Source organism: Jaculus jaculus, chromosome 13, assembly GCF_020740685.1.
Source record: "Jaculus jaculus isolate mJacJac1 chromosome 13, mJacJac1.mat.Y.cur, whole genome shotgun sequence".
NCBI classification, from domain to species: domain Eukaryota; kingdom Metazoa; phylum Chordata; class Mammalia; order Rodentia; family Dipodidae; genus Jaculus; species Jaculus jaculus.
The window spans coordinates 15,828,986-15,849,910 of NC_059114.1; the positions used below are offsets into that span (position 1 = coordinate 15,828,986).

The following is a 20,925-nucleotide window of genomic DNA, read 5'->3' on the forward strand; positions in this document are numbered from 1 at the left end:
ACAAACCACTGGTGAAGATAAGACTAGATATTCTCTTTTAGCTGTAAACCATGTAAGGTAGCACTAGATTTAATGAAGAGAAACAGAGATGATAGGACCAGTGTCAGAACATCACACAATTTCCCGCTTATGTTTACTCACCAAAGATGCTTTACTTTTCAATGCAACAGTCATCACCAGAACCAGAGGTCCAACAGCATAAGGAACAAAGCAATGCATAGCTGCCAATGCCTTTGTTCCTCTGCCTGTACTTATTACCTACAACCCATCTATCTGCTCTGCCTCACATCGGCAGCGGCAGGTCATTAAACTGTTTTCAATACAACACACGAATAAGCTTTGCACAGGGACTGAGGGAATCCAAATTTCAGTGTCAAAAGGCAAAATGCCACTCTATGAAGTCAAATCCGGCAGCTCTATGCCCTCTTGCTACAGCGCTTCATCTGACTCTTGAGCCATGGAGCCCCCACATTGCAGATGACATGCTAGAACCTTAGGCTGAAAAATAAAATTCTAGCTAGATATTGCTGTACCCTACCTGAAGCCTCAGGTCTCTGGGGTACATAATTAAGAGCAGGTTCACACAGTCAAGAGAAGACTTACCAATAAGAACACCCATTTGCTGAAAGAATTAGCAATTGCCATTCTAATGTGCTTAACCTACTAATTAGCACTATTACTCATAATGGAAATTCTGAAACTATTTTCACAGAACTCCTGCATGCAAGCACCCTTGTTCTGATTGAGCTGAGGTGAGCTTCTTGACATTTTTAATCTTGCTAGAACATCCCTGATAAGAGAGACAGAACTGCTGAAACAAAATCTGAAACCTCTGGATTCATTTGATCCAGTGACTGGACTTAAGGGGCATCTGAAACAGTGCTGTCCAACAAACAGTATCCAAAAGGTCAACAAAGCCAGTGAGATACAAATAAACATGAAGGGCTGGAGAGATGGCTTAGCGGTTAAGACACTTGCCTACAAAGCCTAAGGACCTAAGGTCCCAGGTTCAATTTCCCAATACCCACATAAGCCAGAAGCACAGCATGGCACATACATCTGGAGGATTTGCAGCAAGCAGCTAGAGGCCCTGGCATGCCCAGTCTTTCTCATTGTTTCTCTCTAGTAAATTAAAAAAAAAATTAAAAAAGAAATACACATGAAGAGACATTTTCTTTCTGATTGACTATCCATCCTTGAAAATGTGCAAAAGCCAGTTTTCAAAGCACTGGTTAACCTGTGAGTAATCCAAGGCCTTGGGCAAACAAGGGCCATGAAACTGGTAGTGCTGAGACACCTGCCTGCCCAGGAGAGCGCGCTGATCACTCCCCTTCCATCTGAGAGCAGAGGCAGTCACACATGTGAATGCCCCTTTAAAAACTGAAATTACTGTTACGTACGTGTGTGTGTGTGTGTGTGTGTGTGTGTGTGTGTGTGTGTGTATGCCAGGACTTCACACATGCTAGGAAAACACCCTGAGCTACAGCCCCAACCCTTATAAAGCTTGTTTTCTTAACTTGTTACATGGACATGGTGACTGAAAAGTGACTGGAAATTTTTTTGTTTATTTTTATTTATTTATTTATTTATTTATTTGAGAGCAACAGACACAGAAAGGGGGGGGGGAAGAGGGAGAATGGGCGCGCCAGGGCCTCCAGCCACTGCAAACAAACTCCAGATGCACGTGGCGGTCCCAGGAAATGGAGCCTCAAACCGGGGTCCTTAGGCTTCACGGGCAAGTGCTTAACCGCTAAGCCATCTCTCGAGCCCATGCCATGTCTTTTTCCTAAACGACATGACCCGTTAAGTGCAGCAGACTTTTAAGAAGACTCAACTAACACAGGCCCCACCTGCAAAGGAACTGAAGCCCACTCAGCCACTGACACTACTTCTGAGGAACGAATGGCTGCTGTTCAACGTAAAATATTCCAAGACCAAGGGCAACTATGCAACGGCCAGCAAAGGCAGAGTGACAGCGACACAGCCACTGTGTTCACAAGACTTTAACCCTGAGAAAGGGACTGAGGAGAGCAGGGAGTGCAGCAGATGCAAAACTGCCAACCCAAAATGAGCTGTTTACTCTTCAGAGGAAAACGAAACCGCTCAGGGAGGATTAGGTTAAACTAACGTGCCAACTAGATTTGTCCACTTAGGGTGAGACAGCAAGGCGGACAGAGGAGCAGAGCTCCTGACAGACAGGAAATGGACAAAGCGCCTGCTGACAGCACCTTCCTCCTACACACCTCACCTCACCTCACCCACAGAGTGGTTCTCTCAGTGGGGGTGGGGAGGCCATGTGGCACGCAGAAGAGCAGGGAATCGCCGAGAGCTCTGTCTGAATGCAGCTGCAGTTACTCTGAGTAAATTCCTGGGTGGCAAGAAAGCTCAGATGCTGCAGAAATTACCTTGGCATTTCACTTCAGTTCGATTGATTCTTTTTTCTCATTTTTATTTATTTATTTGAGAGTGACAGACACAGAAAGAAAGGCAGAGAAAGAGAGAGAGAGAGGAAGAGAGAGAGGGAGAGAGAGAATGGGCACACCAGGGCCTCCAGCCACTGCAAAGTAACTCCAGACATGTGCACCCCCTTGTGCATCTGGTTAATGTGGGTCCTGGGGAACCGAGCCTCGAACCGGGGTCCTTAGGCTTCACAGGCAAGTGCTTAACTGCTAAGCCATCTCTCCAGCCCCCGATAGAATTTTTAATACTCAACTTACATGAAACTAATGAGGTTGTTTAAAGAATAGCTAAAATAGTCTACAAAGAATTAATTTGTACCCCAGCCTACCTGTCTCCCTCTACTCAAGTCTTCTGGTCTCTCAACGAATGATGCCACTATTCCACCAGCAGCTCAAGACAAAAATGTGAGCCATTTTGCTTATTCTTTCTTTAACGCCCCCCCCCCCATCCCCACACCTACAGATGTCATCAGCCCAGTCTCACTGGCTCACAGTCTAACCCCTCTCCCCCGCTCCATGCCAAAGCTTCATTCACTTACAAGGACCGCCATGCTTCTGATCTTAGCCCTGTGATTTTACCATAGCAGCTGGAGCAATCCTTTAACACATCAACCAGATGTCTAACGCCTCACTGGCTCACAAGCACCCCAAATAAAGTCCCAACACCCTATCAGGGCTGGCAAGGCCCTACTGACAACCTGCTGCCTCCCCAGTCACCCCTAGGCTCTTCCGCACTTAGTCCCTCTTCTATCCTGCTCAATGGCACCTCCCCCAAGGTTCCTACCTGATAAACCTGTCAAACTCTGAGTTGTCCCACTTCTCTTTCTTGCTTGGCTTTATTTTATTCATGGCACTTATTACTACCTGATTTGTGTTATATAAATTTCTCCTTCTTGCTCTTTTTGTCACTGCTGTCTGAAACAGCATCATGCTAAGTAGCCCAGGCTGGTCTCAGGGTCCCAAGTGCTGGGAATATAGTGCGCACACTGTATTTCTTTCTTTGCTGTCAATCTCTTGCATGATTTTAGGACAAGGAATTTACCTTGTTTTCTATAGTAGCCTTGTTATCCCAACATAGAACCTTCATACACAGAACATGAATTATAAGTATTTACTGAATAGATGGATATTTTTCTTTCACTGTTAAGTATAACATATATAAAAATACTTATAAAACGTTATCTAGGTCTGGAGAGATGGGTCAGTGGTTAAGGCACTTGCCTACCAAGCCTAAGGGCCCAAGTTCAAATCCCCAGTACCCATATAAGCCAGAGCAGCACATGTGTCTGGATCATTTGCAGTGGCTAGAGGCCCTGGTGTGCCCTACTCTACTCTCTCTGTTTCTCTGTATCTTTGCTCGCAAATAAATAAATGTATTAAGAAAAACATGCATAGGCTGCCAGGTGTGGTGGCACATGCCTTAAATCTCAACACTCAAGAGACAGAGGCCGGAAGATCATCATAAGTTCAAGGCCAGTCTGAGACTACATTCCAGGCCAGCTTGGTCGTTAAAGCAAGACCCTGCCTTAGAAAACAAACAAACAAAAAACAAACACCGAAGCATGTATTTATTGATTAGCAAATTAATTACAAAACACTTATGTAATTGCCACTAACATCAAGAAGTAGAACTCTAGCTTTCTAGTTTTGTCCCCAGGAGTCAAAATGAGAATTTCTGAACATCCCTTCCTATCTATAAATACACACACTCCCCAGGTGGCTATTTTGCTGAATTTTGTGATGATCATGACCTTTGTTTTCTTTATAGTTATATTAATATATTATGCATGCATAATGGTAGGTTTTTCAGTCTTAATAAGGACACACAGTAAGAGGAATACAGACTATTAAGACATTTTTGGAGGGTAGTATGATAATAGCTATTAAAAATTTTTAAAAATATTTTACTGGGGCTGGAGATGGCTTAGCGGTTAAGGCACTTGTCTGCAAATCCAAAGGACCCAGGTTCAACTCCCCAGGACCCACGTAAGCCAGATGCACAAGGGGGCACATGCTTCTGGAATTTGTTTGCAGTAGCTAGAGGCCCTGGCGTGCGTGCCCATTCTCTCTCCTCTCTCTCTCTCTACCTGCCTATTTCTGTATCTCTCTCTCAAATTAATCAATTGATCTCAATTAATCAATTGAAACAAACAAACAATGCAAAAATGTAAGGGTGTTCACTACAGTAATATTTGTTAACACTAAATCATGGTGACCAATACACGTACCCCTCAATAACAAATGGTTACACCAGTCATGGCACATCCACATTTACCACATGGAGTATTATACACAACCAAGAGAAACATAACACTATTAGGACCTAAAAAATAAAAAAAGTTATATATGAAAAAAATAAAACTAGTGAACCCCAAGTTGTCAGTTTTTTAGCAAAGGATCATGGGAGCTTTTTTACTGTTTACATCAAACATTTCTCTATTGTCTTTATTTTACAGGGAACATGAGTTCACTAGTGAAGGTGTGTGTGTGTTTGGAGGGGTGTCGTGGATTGAACCTGGGGTATTTCGCACACAAGTGCTTTACCATTAAATCTTTGTATTTTTTTAAGTTTAAGAATCTACCCTGGATTGATTCCTGCAAAAAATAAAATACAAACAAGAATCATTAATACCTAAGAAACTAGGAGTAGAAAGGTAGAACTTCTGAGTATCTATGAATGTTCACTAAGGCTTAGCTGCTTAAGAAGCCACCCCATCAGAGTCAGACAAACCACATTCTCTGAAAGAACACCCCAGGTGCCAAGATCTCATAGACATAGATTTAAAAGTGTCTGGCTTCACCTGGGCTACAATGGATCTTTCATTATTTCAATCTCTCCATCGCCAATCTTCCGACGATTCTTCCGTGTAATCTCTCTGTCTAAGCCCTTCTAATTTAAAATGCAGGCTTTGGTTTCTCCTGGCCTTGGACCTAGGCCTAACTTCCTGCTGAAGGTTCTTCACCCCTCCCTGTCTCAGTCATTTCATGGTAATAGTCCCTCCTGGCTTCATTCAGCCTTTGGAACGGCACTTTCTGTAAATTGCTCCCAGGACAGTTCTTCACATTAGCACAGCTACACAGCAGCACTCACAGCCACAGTGACCGGGAGGTAACCAGTTCTGGGTATGAGGAACTGGGGACATCCTCATAGGAAAGGCCGCCAGAGAACAAGTGCAAAAAACATTACAGACTAGAGACGGCACACAGTTGGCAACAGGGAGCTCCTTTGTCCTGACTGTATGCTCCCATTAAAGAGGGAGAGACAGAACAATACCCAAACCCAAAGAAAATCATTTGTAAAATGCCACTGTGCTTCACCCCATATCTATTAGCAAACCGAGGCTACAAAGCCAGTTACTCAGTAAGGGGGTGACATATAGACCACTGCAGCAGAGTGCTACATACACACGGCCAGGCTGCAGGCCACAATCGGTGCACAAAGGCTTCGTCCAGTCTCGTCTATGATCATACCTCTCAGTTTGTGATAGGTTGGAGTTTTTGAAAAAAATATTTTTAGGCTGGGCGTGGCAGCACACAGCTTTAATCTTGGCACTCCAGAGGCAGAGGTAGGAGGATTGGATTGCTGTGAGTTCAAGGCCGGCCTGAGACTATATAATAAATTCCAGGTCAGCCTGGGCTACAGTGATACCCTACCTCAAACCCCCGCCCCATACACACACACACACACACACACACACACACACACGTGCGCATTTGAGAGAAAGAGAGTGAGTGAGCATGGGCACACTAAGGCCTCCAGACACCCTGCATCTGGCTCTATATGGGTACTGAGGAATCAAACCTGGGCCCTTAAAGTTTTGCAAGCAAGTGCCTTTAAACACTGAGCCATCTCTCTAGCCCCCAGGTTGGTTTTATTTATTTATTATAGTTTTATTTATTTGTAGGAGAGCAGGAAGGAGGGAGAAAAAGAGAGAGAGGGAATGAATGAGGACAGACAGAGAAAGGAACAGAGAGCACCAGGGCCTCTTGCGGCTACGCAGGAACTCCAGGGGCCTATGCCACTTTGTGCATCTGGCTTTAAGTGGATACTAGGGAACTGAATCCAGGCTGTTAGGCTTTTCACTGTGTCTTTAACCACTGGGACATCTTTCTAGCACCCCTAAAAATATTTTTATTTGAGAGACAGGGAGAGACAGAAATAGAATTGTGAGGCAGGTGGACAAGAGTGTACAGGAGTGCAATGCACCAAGAACTTTTGTTGCTGCAAGTGAACTCCACATACGTATGGCGCTGCTCACTTAGTGTACTTGGCTTTATATGGGTCCTGGGGAACTGAATCCATGCGGGCAAGTTTTGTAAGAAAGCACCTTAAAATGCTGAGCCATCTCCCCAGTCCCAGGTTGTTCTTTTTTGTTGTTGTTTTGTTTTGTTTTCCTGAGGTAGAGTCTCACTTTAGACCAGGCTGACTTGGAATTCACTATGCAGTCTCTCAGGGTGGCCCCAAACTCATGGTGATCTTCCTACCTTTGCCTCCCCAGTGCTGGGATTAAAGGCGTGTGCCACCACTCCTGGCTTGTTTTTTTTTTTTTGTTTTTTTTTTGTTTTTTTCTTAGGTAGTGTGGTGGTTTGATTCAGGTGTCCCCCATAAACTTAGGTGTTCTGAATGCTAGGTTCCCAGCTGATGGATATTTGGGAATTAATGCCTCCTGGAGGGAGTGTATTGTTGGGGGCGGGCTTATGGGCTTTATAGCCAGTTTCCCCATGCCAGTGTTTGGCACACCCTCCTGTTGCTGTGATCCATCTTATGTTGGCCATGGGGTGATGTCCACCCTCTGCTCATGCCATTGTTTTCCCCTGCCATCGTGGAGCCTCCCCTCGAGCCTATAAGCCAAATAAACCTCTTTTTCCCAGAAGCTGCTCTTGGTTGGGTGATTTCTACCAGCAATGCGAACCAGACTGCAACAGTAAAGTGGTACCAAGGAGTAGGATTGCTGCTAGACACCTGACTATGTGGCTTCAGCCTTTTGTAGCTGATTTTCAAGAGGAATGTGGAAGGAGTTGAAATCTTGGCCTAAGAGATGCCTTGCAGTACTGTAAGTACAGCCTGATGGACTAATCTGGTCAGAGCTGAAAGTCCTGAATGCAGTAAGAACTATGGACTGTGAGGTTTGGCTTATGAGGGTGAAAAAGAGCTGTGCCTGGACTGGGCTAGCAGTTTGTGAGAGAAGCTTGCTCTTATGCCCGTGTCCTGAGAAGTTGTGCAGGGTTGCTTTGCGTAGAAATGAACTGGTGTGAGCAGAGGAATATGGCACAGAAAGAAAAATCTTTGGGTGAACTGTTGCCCATTCAGCTGCAACTGAGAGATTACAACCTTTGAGACTGGGCTAGCTGACCTGCGCTGGGGCAACAAAAAGAATGTCGACTCTTTTGAAGGGGACTGAGTGCTCAAGGAGTGTCCTGTTCTTCAAAGTCTGCTTTATTCCCCCCTGGATTAACAAATTGGCACCCTACCTGGTATCATAGAGTATAAGAAATGCTGGAAAGAGGGTCATTGAGTTTGCAACACGGTCTTATGTTTTGGAAATGGCCATGGGCAATGTGAAGCAGGTTTGCTGGTTGCCTGCATAGAGACCCCATGGGGCCATGAAGATGAACCGTGGCTTGCAGTGGAGACCCCGTGGAGATGCCGGGACCATGAGATGGCTGCCGAGGAGCTGCCGGCCCTGATGAAGTTTCCCAGGACTGTGAGTAGCCTAGCTGGAGGGGCGGAATTGGAATGCCAGAGACTTGTTGCTGGTTAGAATTATCGGACTTGAAGATTTGTCACTGGCTAGAGTTGCTGGACTTGAAGCTACAGAGTTTGATGTTTGCCCTGGTTGTTTTAAATCTTGTATTGGTTGAATGTTTCTTTGCTATGCCCAATGCCATCTATTGCAGTGTGAATATTTATTCTGTGCCATTCTGGGTTTTTTGAGGTTATATTTTGGTATTATGTCTCAGTTAAAAGATCTTGAACTATGGGGATGTATGAACATCATTGAGATTGATAAAAACTATGGGGACTTTTAAAGTCAGACTGAATACATTGTATTTTACATCATGTATGGATATCAGTTTATGGGGGCCAGGGGCGGAATGTGGTGGTTTGATTCAGGGGTCCCCCATAAACTTAGGTGTTCTGAATGCTAGGTTCCCAGCTGATGGAGATTTGGGAATTAATGCCTCCTGGAGGGAGTGTATTGTTGGGGGCGGGCTTATGGGCTTTATAGCCAGTTTCCCCATGCCAGTGTTTGGCACACCCTCCTGTTGCTGTAGTCCACCTTATGCTGGCCAGAGGGTGATGTCCACCCTCTGCTCATGCCATCGTTTTCCCCTGCCATCAAGAAGCTTCCCCTCGAGCCTGTAAGCCAAAATAAATCTCTTTTTCCCAGACGCTACTCTTGGTTGGGTGATTTCTAACAGCAATGCGAACTGGGTCTTGCTCTAGTCCTCAGGGCCTCTAGCCACTGCAAACAAACTCCAGACACATGTGCATCTGGCTTACATGGGTTCAGGAGAACTGAACCTGGGTTCTTAGGCTTTGCAGGAGAGTACCTTAACTACTAAGCCATCTCTCCAGCCCCCCCCCCCCTTTTTTTTGAGGCACTTTCATTCCAACCCAGGCTGACCTGGAATTTGCTCTGTAGGCCAGAATGGTCTCAGACACGTGGTGATCCTCTTACCTCAGCCTCCTGAGTGCTGGGATTATAAACCCATTATCTACGTATCTATTATAGTCAGTATTATCTACAGCTTACCTATCAAAGCATTAATATCCATGGTACCTTTGGCCACTGGCTTCAAACAGAATAAACATACTACCTAAGTGTATGAAATGGTCAACAGTGTTCTACACTATGTGGAGAAGCTGTATAGTCTTTAGAAGTACGGTTGTAAACAGAAACATTTCTTCATTAGGTACTGTAGATTTTTGCCTGCCCACTCTTCCCTATAGTTGTTTACAACAATGAACAAGATGAGGTGTCCCTGCTTGCAAAGGAATGTGCAATCTAACAAGAACCTGGTGGTTTCCTGACCCTTTAACTATCGAAGACAATCTCAGTAAGACTTCCTTACCCAATCTTTCTAGAGAAGCTCCTTTAAGCTCCTCCCACGCTACCCCTGCTAGTACCTACCACAACCTATGCATTCATCTACTCCAGCTCTCTTCCCATTGACCTCAGAAAAACAGAGCCTTAGTGTTTTCTAGTGCCTTGCTCAACAAACATGCTGAATATTGAATTAAAGAAGATAGCCAGGCGTGGTGGTGCATGCCTTTAATCCCAGCACTCAGGAGGCAGAGGTAGGAGGATTGCTGTGTCTCTGAGGTCACCCTGAGACTACCTAGTGAATTCAAGATCAGTTTGTGCTACAGCGGAACCCTAAAACCCTACCTTGAAAAACCAAAAAAAAAAAAAAAACCAAAAAGAGAAGTGTGGTGGTTTGATTCATGTGTCCCCCATAAACTTAAGTGTTCTGAATGCTAGGTTCCCAGCTGATGGATATTTGGGAAGTAATGCCTCCTGGAGGGAGTGTATTGTTGGGGGTGGGCTTATGGGCTTTAGAGCCAGTTTCCCCATGCCAATGTTTGGCACACCTTCCTGTTGCTGTGGTCCACCTTATGTTGGCCAGGGGGTGATGTCCACCCTCTGCTCATGCCATCATTTTTCCCTGCCATCATGGAGCTTCCCCTCGAGCCTGTAAGCCAAAATAAATCTCTTTTCCCCAGAAGCTGCTCTTGGTTGGGTGATTTCTAACAGCAATGTGAACTGGAATGCAACAAGAAGTTTCCACTGTTTATTCAGAGGAATAGGATTCAGGGTGACGTAAGAGTATAGAAATGTAGAAATGAACAAGGAGGATCTGGAACTTTTTCAAGGAATAAAATTAAGCATTCTAAATATCTCCTATTTGCCTCCTTGGTCATCCATGGTCATTTAGCCTTAGGCGTATTTATCTTTGGTGTGCAAATGTTTCTAAATGTATAGAACCCTCAGGGAATATGATCTTCCTGTGAACATATCCCACAGACAGCATTGCCTAGGATCCAAAAATAGAATCTACTAGCACAGACAATAAAAAAAAAAAAAAATCTCAAAATGGTTATTTTGGGTTGGATTGTCCCCTCTTCCCCAAATTCATATAATGAAGTCCAAATCCCACTTCCTCAGGATGTGACCTTATGGGGAGATAAAGTCTTTATAAAAGTAAGCAAATTAAAATGAGATCATCAGGGTAGGAACTAATCCAGTATGGCTGTCTTACAGGGAGAGACAGAGAGGAGATAACATCTACCTGTCAAAGAGACAGTCTGGAACAGATCCTACTGTCTGCCCTCAGAAGGAACTAACTCCTAACTACACCTTGATTCTGGACTTCTAGCCTCCAGAACTGGGATCAGTCAGTCTATGGTACTTTGTTACCATGGCCTTAACAAATAATAGTTTTCTGTAATTGCCTAATGTTTTTTAAATTTCACCTATCTTCCTTCCTTCCTTCCTTCCTTCCTTCCTTCCTTCCTTCCTTCCTTCCTTCCTTCCTTCCTTCCTTCCCTCCCTCCTTTCTCCCTCCCCCTCCCCTCCTCCCTTCCTTCCTTCCTTCTTTCATTTTTTTCTTTTGAGGTAGGGTTTCACTCTAGTTCAGGTTGACCTGAAATTCACTCTGTAGTCTCAGGGTGGCTTCAAACTCACAGCGATACTCCTACCTCTGCCTACCAAGTGCTGGGATTAAGAGCATGCACCACCATGCCTGGCTTATTTTCCTTAATTTTTAATAGGCAAAAAAACCCTTAAGAATTTAAGTTTTCTTGGCTTTCCATCAAGAATAAATGTTAGGGGGCTGGAGAGATGGCTTAGCAGTTAAGGCACTTGCCTACAAAGCCAAAGGACTCAGGTTCAACTCCCCAGGACCCATGTAAAGCAGATGCACAAGGGAGTGCATGCATCTGGAGTTCGTTTGCAGTAGCTGGAGGCCCTGGCATTCCCATTCTCTCTCTCTCTCTCTCTCTCTGTACCTGCCTATTTCTGTGTCTGTCTCTCTCTCTCAAAGAAATAAATTTTGAAAAAAGGAATAAATATTAAGTTTTTTTTTCCATTAAAAAGATCCATCCAGGCCTGGCGTGGTGGTGCATGCCTTTAATCCCAGCACTTGAGAGGAAGAGGTAGGAGGATTGCTGTGAGCCACCCTGAGACTACACAGTGAATTCCAGGTCAGCCTGGGCTAGAGTGAGATCCTACCTTGATAAACAAAAAACAACAACAACAAAAATCCATCCAGAGGCTGAAGAGATGGCTTAGTGGTTAAGGTGCCTGCCTGTGAAGCCTAAGGTCCCAGGTTCAATTCCCCAGTACCCATGTAAACCAGATGCACAAGGTGGCACATGTGTCTGGAGTTTGCTTGCAGTGGTTGGAGGCCCTAGCATACCCATTCATTTTTTTCTCTGTCTCTCAAATAAATAAATTTTTAAATAATTAAGAGGGACTAGAGAAATGGCTTATGGTTAAGGTGCTTGCCTGCAAAAGCCTAACCACCTGGGTTCAATTCCCTAGTACCCACGTAAAGCCGGATGCACATAGTGGCTCAGGTATCTGGAGTACACCTGCAGTAGCCAGAGGCCCTGGCATGCCCATTCTCCCCTCTTTCACATAAATAAAAATAAAATATTTTTTAAAATGAAAATGCATGATTTATATTATTCTCTGTAGTCTTTTTGTATACTTGAAATCTCTCCCTCCCTCTCTCTCTCTCTCTTTTTTTTTTTTTTTTTGGTTGTTTGAGGTAGGGTTTCACTCTAGTCTAGGCTGACCTGGAATTCATTCCGTATTCTCAGGGTGGCCTTGAATTCACAGCAATCCTCCTAGCTCTGCCTCCCAAGTGCTGGGATTAGAGGCATGTGCCACCACACCCGGCTTGAAATCTCTTTTTAAAAAATATTTTATTTTTATGTTTATTTATTTGAGAGGGAGAGAGAAAGGCAGGTAGAGAATGGGTGCTCCAGGGCCTCCAGCTGCTGCAAATGAACTCCAGATGCATGCACCACCTTGTACATCTGGCTTACGTGGGTCCTGGAGAATCGAAGCTGGGTCCTTTGGCTTTGCAGGCAAATGTCTTAATTGCTAAGCCATCTCTCCAGCCTTTGAAATATCTCTTAACTTTTAAAAATGACAAAGCAAAAACCTACATCATAATTCTATGCAGTTACTAACACCATATACAGTCAGTCATATAGGGAACTAAAATCCTGGGTCTAATAAATAAAATAGTTCTAGAACCAAACACATGGGTCTAAGGTTGGTATGATATATGAAGGAAATTTTAAAAAAAGAAAGATGTGATTGATATATAATATACAAAATATGATATATAATGTACAAAACTACAGGAAAAAGTTGGTCATGGTGGCACATGCGTGTAACCCCAGTTCTTGGGAGGCTGAGGCTGGAGAATCCGCTCCAATTTTGAGGCCAGCCTGGTCTATATATAGTGAGTTCTATGTCCAGTTAGGGCTACATCTTGTAAGATGTCCTCATCAGTTTCCACATTTGGGGGGAAGAAAATCTCAGAAGTCACTAAGCAATTTTAATTCTTGTTCTCCAGAAGAAACAAATTGGGTTTTTCTATTCTTTGGTCAATAAGTGCTCAAGCCTGCCACTGATGTTTACAAGACTGTAAACTATGTTTTATTAGTATAAGCTGTGAAAATGACTTCTTTTACCTTTTACTGAAGTTCATAACACTACCGAGATTCATTTTGAAAATACTATCTTACTCCAATTGCTTCTGAGACTGAAAATGCTAAATAGAAAGTGTGCTCTTACTGGTATCATTATTATTAGGAACAAGGCTATTTTCTACATGGTTCAAATCACTGCTTTGGCTGCCAGCTGCATAAGTGGGCTCTACAAATACTCCATGGTGTCTAACTGAGGTCCAGATGTGGTGAGTTAAATTCGGGAATGACTGTAGAACTCATGGATCCCGCTATTGGGGAGGAACTCTCTGGAGACTGATGACCTTCGGTGTCAGGACTTGTACTGATCCTCCACTTCACCTATGAGGCAGTGCCTTCGGCAATGAGCACGGCCCTCTCCTGCTTAGCCAGTCCCACTGTACTTTCTGCTGCTGACACAGGCACGGTAAGCAGCTAACAGGGCCTATTAAACCCTACTGTCAATGCCACCCTGGTGTTCATTTATATTTAGAAAGTGAATTTACATTTTCCCCAAACATGTCAGCCTGAGACTTTTTTTAAACATTAAAAAAAATTTTTTATTTACGTATGTACTTATTTGACAGAGAAAGAGGGAGAGAGAAAGAGAATGGGCGCGCCAAGGCCTCTAGCAAATGAACTGCAGACGCATGCGCATGTGCATCTGGCTAATAGGGGACTTGGAGAATCGAACTTGGGTCCTTAGGCTTCCTAGGCAAGTGCCTTAACCGCTAAGCCATCTCTCTAGCCCGTGAGACTTTTTTTTTTAAAGGCATAGAAACTTAGGACTTAGAAGAGTATTTATGGGGTATTTTAGTCCAAATGAGCAAATAAATGGGGAAAAAGATAACTGAAGGGTACACAGTGACGTCCAGCTAGTTACCTGGTAATCATAGAAAACTGATTCAATTCCTAGGTCAATGTTACACGTTTTTGAGAATCAATCTAACTACTTTACAAAATACTGCATACACTGATACATTAAAAGAAGGGACCAAGATAGGCATGGCAGAGAGTACCTGTAATCCCAGTTCTCCGTATGCAGAAGGATCTCAAGTTCAAAGCCAGTCTCGGCTACACAGACAGACACTCTCTCAAAAACTAAACGAGAGCTGAACATATATCATCACACCATTAGTTGCGAGGGAAGAGGCAGGAGGATCAGAGTTCAGGGTTACCCTCAGCTACACAGTGTGAGATGAACAACATGAGACCCTGCCTCAAAAATGAAGTAAAATAAAACTACAAACAAAAAACTAAATACAGCCGGGCGTGGTGGCGCACACCTTTAATTCCAGTACTCGGGAGGCAGAGGTAGTAGAATTGCTGTGAGTTCAAGGCCAGCCTAAGATTACATAATAAATTCCAGGTCAGCCTGGACCAGAGTGAGACCCTGCCTCAAAAAACCAAAATACAATAAAAAATTAAAAAACTAAATAAAACCATAAAACAAGTCCCCTACAGATCTGAACTGGGTTAAAATGGAGAAGCCACATGAACCTGTATGATATGTACATTTCAGACTCTCTGGGGGTTAAAAGAAAAAGAATCAGCGTGTGGCCAGATGCAGAAGTCCCTCCCACACTCCGAGGCGACAGCTATGAGCGCTGCTACATGCCCAGTGCTGGGCACGGAGATCTGAGCCTCGCGGGCTCTGTGGCACTTAGTCCTCACACCACGACCTGGTAATAGTAATAATGCAGCTGTTGCCAGGATTGTAAGGGGAAGTTAAAGGCAAAATCACTCTTCTTTGTTTGCCCACCAGTGAATGACAGAGCTGCTGTGTGCTCCCAGAGCTGTCTGGTTTTAAAGCCCATGATCTTAAATGCTGCTTTCAGAAGTCTGAGATGGAGGCACAGACAATCTCATCAGTCTCGAATTGAAAGAAACTTAATCAAGTCATGTACCTTTCTGTCCCTGAAGTTTTCCCAGATGTAAAATGAAAGCAATAGCAATTCCTTTCCTCATAATGAGGACCCAGAATTCTGCTCATAGGATATATGTGCAGTCTCATAGCATCATATTTTAGCTAAAAAGAATTGTGATCAGACAAAACACGTCCGTAAATGTTCATGGCAGCCTTCCTTATTCACATTAACCCAAAAAAGCGGAAATGACACAAATGTCTACCAGCTAGTGACTAGATGAACAAAATAAGTTACATACACACAATGGAACGTTCTTCAGCCATAACATGGGATGTAATGCTGACAAATTCTACAGCATGGATGAATCTTACAAACATGACACTAAGTAAAAGAAACCATACACAAAAGGTCAGGTATGGTATGACCTGACTGACATATTGCATATCAGTATCTAGAACAGGCAAGATCATTAGACACACAAAGTAGTTTGATGGTTGGCAGGGCATGGGAATTCAGGGCTTCTTTTGAGGGAGGTAAAATATTCTCTAATAAGTAGTAGTGGCTGCTTAACTCTAAATGCAGTAAAAAAAAAAAAAAAATCCCTCAATTGTAAGTTCTTAAAAGGTAAATTTCAAGCCAGGCATGGTGGTGCACACCTTTAATCCCAGCACGTGGGAGGCAGAGGTAGGAGGGTCACTGTGAGTCCGAGGCCACCCTGAGACTACATAGTGAATTCCAGGTGAAACCCTACCTGGTCCGGGGGAGGTAAATTTCAAAGTCTGTGAATTACATCAAAATACAGTTGTTTTGTGTGTCTGTTGTTAAGAAAAACTCTAGAAGCCACAGCAGAAGCAAATAAATGTAGAAATACTGTGGACAAAAGAATCCCAGAAATATTATACTCCATTTTATATATTATACATTACATGCTTATAAAAGCATGTTATTCACATTGTAAGAAAACATAGCCTTCCACCACCTCTCCTGGCTGCTAGCTTTTCCTAGGAGAATCTTAATTCACTTCAAAGTACTTAGCTGCTATAGTTCCTGCACACCCAGTTAATAAAATGATAATAAAATGCAATCTAAACTTGCTGCTCACAGAAACTCCAGGGACTTGTCCTGCTTAAGATGAAACGGGGACAAGAGGGGCATAAAACCATCCACCAGGGCCGGTATACAAGACCACAGAGGATAACCAGGCTCTAGATCTAGTGGGAATGTTATCTTCCTATACTTGGGGGAGGGGAAGCAGCTTAGCAGGATTTTCTATAGTAAAATTAGTCAATGGGGTAATGACAAAGATGCTGCTTTAGTAAAATAACCGTCAACACCAAAATGAATCTGTACCTGCACGTGCTGATCCACACACACACATCCTCTCCTTTTCCTTTCCCTCTCCTCCCCTTCCTTTTTTTTTTTTAACATCTCCTCTTCTTTCTTCATTTTCTTTCTTTCTTCCCTTCCCTTCCCTCCCTCCCTTCCTCTCTCTTTCTTTCTTTGCTGGGGATTGACCTTACTGGGCCTTGCTCATGCTAGACAAGCACTCTTACTGCCCACCCCACAACATTCCATTTTATTTTCAACAGTCCTTGTATGCAGCATGCAAGGGGCGCATGCACGCACCCCCCCCATCAAGTTCACCCAGTTAATGAAAAGTAGAGCAAATTCCAAGCTCTATGGTCTCGTAATGTCACATCAGCATTTGTTTTCCAAGCAGCAGGGTCCAGTCTGCTTGGGCTCCCAAGAAATTTTACCTCCCCCTTTGTTCTAATTTGTTGCATTCATACCGTTAATTTCCATTTGAAACACATGCTCACCACTATATTAAATAAATCTTTTTGAGCAAGTAAAATCAATCTGGCCAGACCTCTCTGGTTAATCTTTCATGAATAATGAATGAAAAGACTCAAAAATCTGTAAAATTTTTACAATATAGAGATTCCCTTTCCAGTTGCTGAAAAGGTTTTGGAATTGAGTCAGAAATGTTAAATAAGATGGCCCTCTTGCTTCCCTGCCAATGAAATGGTGATGGGATTCTCTACACAGGAAACCTGCAGGCAAGATCTTCAGCTGTAATTTTTTTTTAATTTTTATTTATTTATTTGACAGAGAAAGAGAGAGAGAGAGAATGGGCATGCCAAGGCCTCCAGCCACTGCAAACCAACTCCAGACACGTGTGCCCCCCCTTGTGCATCTGGCTAACGTGGGTCCTAGGGAATCGAACCTGGGTCCTTTGGCTTTGTAGGCAAATACCTTAACCATCCCACCAGCCCAGCCCAGCTGTAACCTTTTACACATATTTTGATACTTCCCTGCAACATGCTGCTTCCCAAGTAACTGGGTATCATTTCTTTCTCTTCGCCCTACCCCACTGTGATGGTTCATCTCTGGTCATCAGTTTGACAGGATTTAGAATCACCACGGAAACAAATCTTTGGTAATATCTGTGATGGACTGTTTAGATTAGGTGAGGTGGGAGGACCCAGTGGCACCATCCCATGGGCCGGGTTCCTGGACTGTGTGAAGAGAGGAAGCTGGCTGAGCATTCAGCATCCTTCCCACTGCTCTGCTTCTCCTCTGCCGATGTGATGATATGCCCGCTTCCTGCTCCTGCCGTGCTCTCCCACAACAGTAACACTTCCCAATGGAACAACATCCTTGCCTAAATTGCTTCTGGTTGGGTATTTTTGTCCCAACAACAAAAAAGTAGTGGATACACCCACCAAAAGTGTTTATTTCACACTTCCTTGTGAAGCATGAAGATTCTCATCTGCTTCAGAATGCCACTGGAAATAACTATGACACAAAGATGTAAATAACTTCACAAAGTGTCAACTATCTAATCTGAGGAAGATGCTGGAAGTTACCATACCCTAACCTAGCCAATCATTTCTTCAGGACCAAAGCACCACTAACCACACAGATGACAGGGCCCTCATGAAGACAGTAGTGCTTAAGGGATGAGATGGGAAACCACTTTCTTCTCTGGCAACTAAAGAATTACTAGTTTTATTTGTAACACAAATAAAGGCAAGGTGGAGGTATAATAGTAAATCTAGGTTTTCAAAAATAGGCATGCATACACAATGGAATGTTAGTCTACTATAAAGAAAAATGAAAATATGGAATTTTCAGGAAAATGAATAGAACTGGAAAATATTATACTAAGTAAGGTAACTCAGAAAGACAGAAATCAAGCCAGGCATAGTGTTGCACACCTTTAATTCTAGCACTTAGGAGGCAGAGGTAGGAGAGTTCAAGGCCAGCCTGAGAATACATAGTGAATTCCAGGTCAGCCTGGACTAGAGTGAGACCGTACCTCGAAAAAACAAAACAACAACAACAAAAAAGAAAGACAGACAGACAGACAGACAAAAATCAAGGCTGGGGGAATTGCTCAGTGGTTAAAGGTGTTTGCTTATTTGCAAGGCTTGAGAGCCCAAGTTAAATTTTCCATTATCCACATAAAGCCAGATACATAAAGTGATGCATACATCCAGAGAGGCCCTGGTACACCCATATTCTTTCCCCCTCCCTCCCTCCCTCCCTCCCTCCTTCTCTCCCTCCCTCCCTCTCTCTCTCTCTGTCATAAATAAAAACATATTAAGCAGGGTGTGGTGGCATACACTTTAAATCCCAGCACTCAAAGCAGAGGCAGGAGGGTTTCTGTGAGTTTGAAGCCAGCTTGAGACTACAGTGAGTTCCAGATCAGCCTAGCTAGAATGAGACCTTACCCAGAAAAAAACAAACAAACAAACATATGTATATTAAAAACAAAAAAAGGCTGGGCATAGTGGTGTACACTTTAAATCCCAGCACTCAGGAGGCAGAGGCAGGAGGATTTCTCAGAGTCTGAGGCCAGTCTGGTACTATGGAGTGAATTCCAGGTCAGCCTGGGCCAGAGTGAGACTCTACCTTGAGAAAACCAAAAAAGACAGACAAAAAAACAATGTTCTCTCTCATATGTACAGCCTAACTTTGAAAATTTGTATGTATGTTAAATATGAGGATACAAGAGTGGATATAAACTACGAAACCAGACAGGAGACCACACAAGGGGAACAGGGGTGTTGAGAAAAGGGGGTCACAAGGATACAGGTGACATGAAAGCCAAAAGGAGGTTAGGCTGGGGGAAAGGCAGAGTGGGTGATGAAGGATGGTAGAGAATGGAGGGGAAGGGAAATAACAACAAATTCTGTTTGAAAAATGACAGGAAAACTAATTATTTATATGTTGATTAAAACATAAAAAAAAAAATAGGGCTGGAGAGATGGCTAAGCAGTTAAAAAGACACTTGTATGCAAAGCCTGATGGCCTGGGTTTGAGTCCCCAGTACCCACATGAAGCCAGATACACAAATTAGCACATGTATCTGCAGTTCATTTGCAGTGGCAAGAAGCCCTGATGTGCCCATTCATATATTCATTCATTCATTCATTCATTGATTCTCTCTCTCCTTGCAAATAAATAAAAAATATTTTTTAAAAAGGACTGGAGAGATGGCTTAGCAGTTAAGGTATCTGCCTGTGAAGTCTGAGGACCCATGTTAGATTCCCAAGTATCCATGTAAGTGAGACGCACAAGGTGGTGGTGCAGACATCTGGAGTTCATATGTAGTGACTAAAGGCCATGGTGTGCTCATTCTCTCTCTATTTGCTTCTTCCTCTCTCTCCCCAAGATTAATAAATATTAAAAAAATAAAAAGGCAGATTTACACAGACTATGGCATTAACAACTCCCAGATTTATTAAGATATTCTGGATTTAAATTACGTTTCTATACATTCAATTCTCAACTTCCTTCTCTGAAACAATTTGTAGTCTTGGCTTAGCTAATTATACTTCAATAACAGTGCTCTATAAAGGTACAAGTAAAAAATGTTTACTTGATGTAGTATTTAAATACAGACACATTATCTCTTTTTATAATGTTCATTCAAAAATGCAACCTCAGGGATGGAGAGATGGCTTAGCGGTTAAGCACATGCCTGTGAAGCTTAAGAACCCCGGTTCAAGGCTTGATTCCCCAGGACCCACATTAGCCAGATGCACAAGGGGGTGCACACGTCTGGAGTTCGTTTGCAGTGGCTGGAGGCCCTGGCACACCCAATCTCTGTCTCTCTCTATTTGCCTTTTTCTCTCTCTGTCTTTCTCAAATAAATAAACAACAGGAACAAAAAAATGCAACCTCAGTGTTGAGAGGTGGCTGAGTGGTAAAAGACTTCTTGCAAAGCCTGCCAGCCCAGGTTTAACTCTGTAGTGTACACGTAAAGCTAGATGCATAAAGTGGTACATGCAGCTACAGTTCATTTGCAATGGCTGGTACACCTATTCTCTCTCCCTCTCTTGTCACAAACAAATGAAAAATATTTTTTAAATGCAACATCAATGGAAATCATTACTCTACGAACTTTCCAGCTTTTCAGTTTAAAGCTAGCACCTTTAAATTTTTTAACTAAATGAAGGCTAGGTGTGGTGGCACACGCCTTTAATCCCAGCACTTAGGAGGCAGAGGTAGGAGGATTGCTGTGAGTTTGAGGCCACCCTGAGAATACATAGTAAATTCCGGGTCAGCCTGAGCTAGAGTGAGACCCTACCTTGAAAAAACAAAAAAAATTTTTTTTTTTTAGCTAAGTGAATTGACATGCTTTTCCAAGAGATGACAGACTTTCTCTAAGCAAAAGAACCACAGACTTTTAGAGATGCAAGAAACATCAGAAACCACTAAGCACAGCTTCTTCCTTTTAAATTCTTACCAGTCTCAACTGCCCATGTCTTACAGCTGGTTTAATTGGGCCTGGGTTTTGGCTCCTGACTTTGTGACATTCTTGCAGGTGGATGAGACTGGCTGATACGGAGCCAAAGGCATCAAAAATTAGATGGGCTCT

At 43.3% G+C, this 20,925-nt stretch overlaps 1 protein-coding gene across 2 annotated transcripts in view; it reads right to left on the bottom strand.

The window, feature by feature from the left end:
- Window positions 1-20,925, bottom strand: part of Bicdl1 (BICD family like cargo adaptor 1) — a 101,894-nt gene that overhangs the window by 72,883 nt on the left and 8,086 nt on the right. The window lies entirely within an intron of this gene.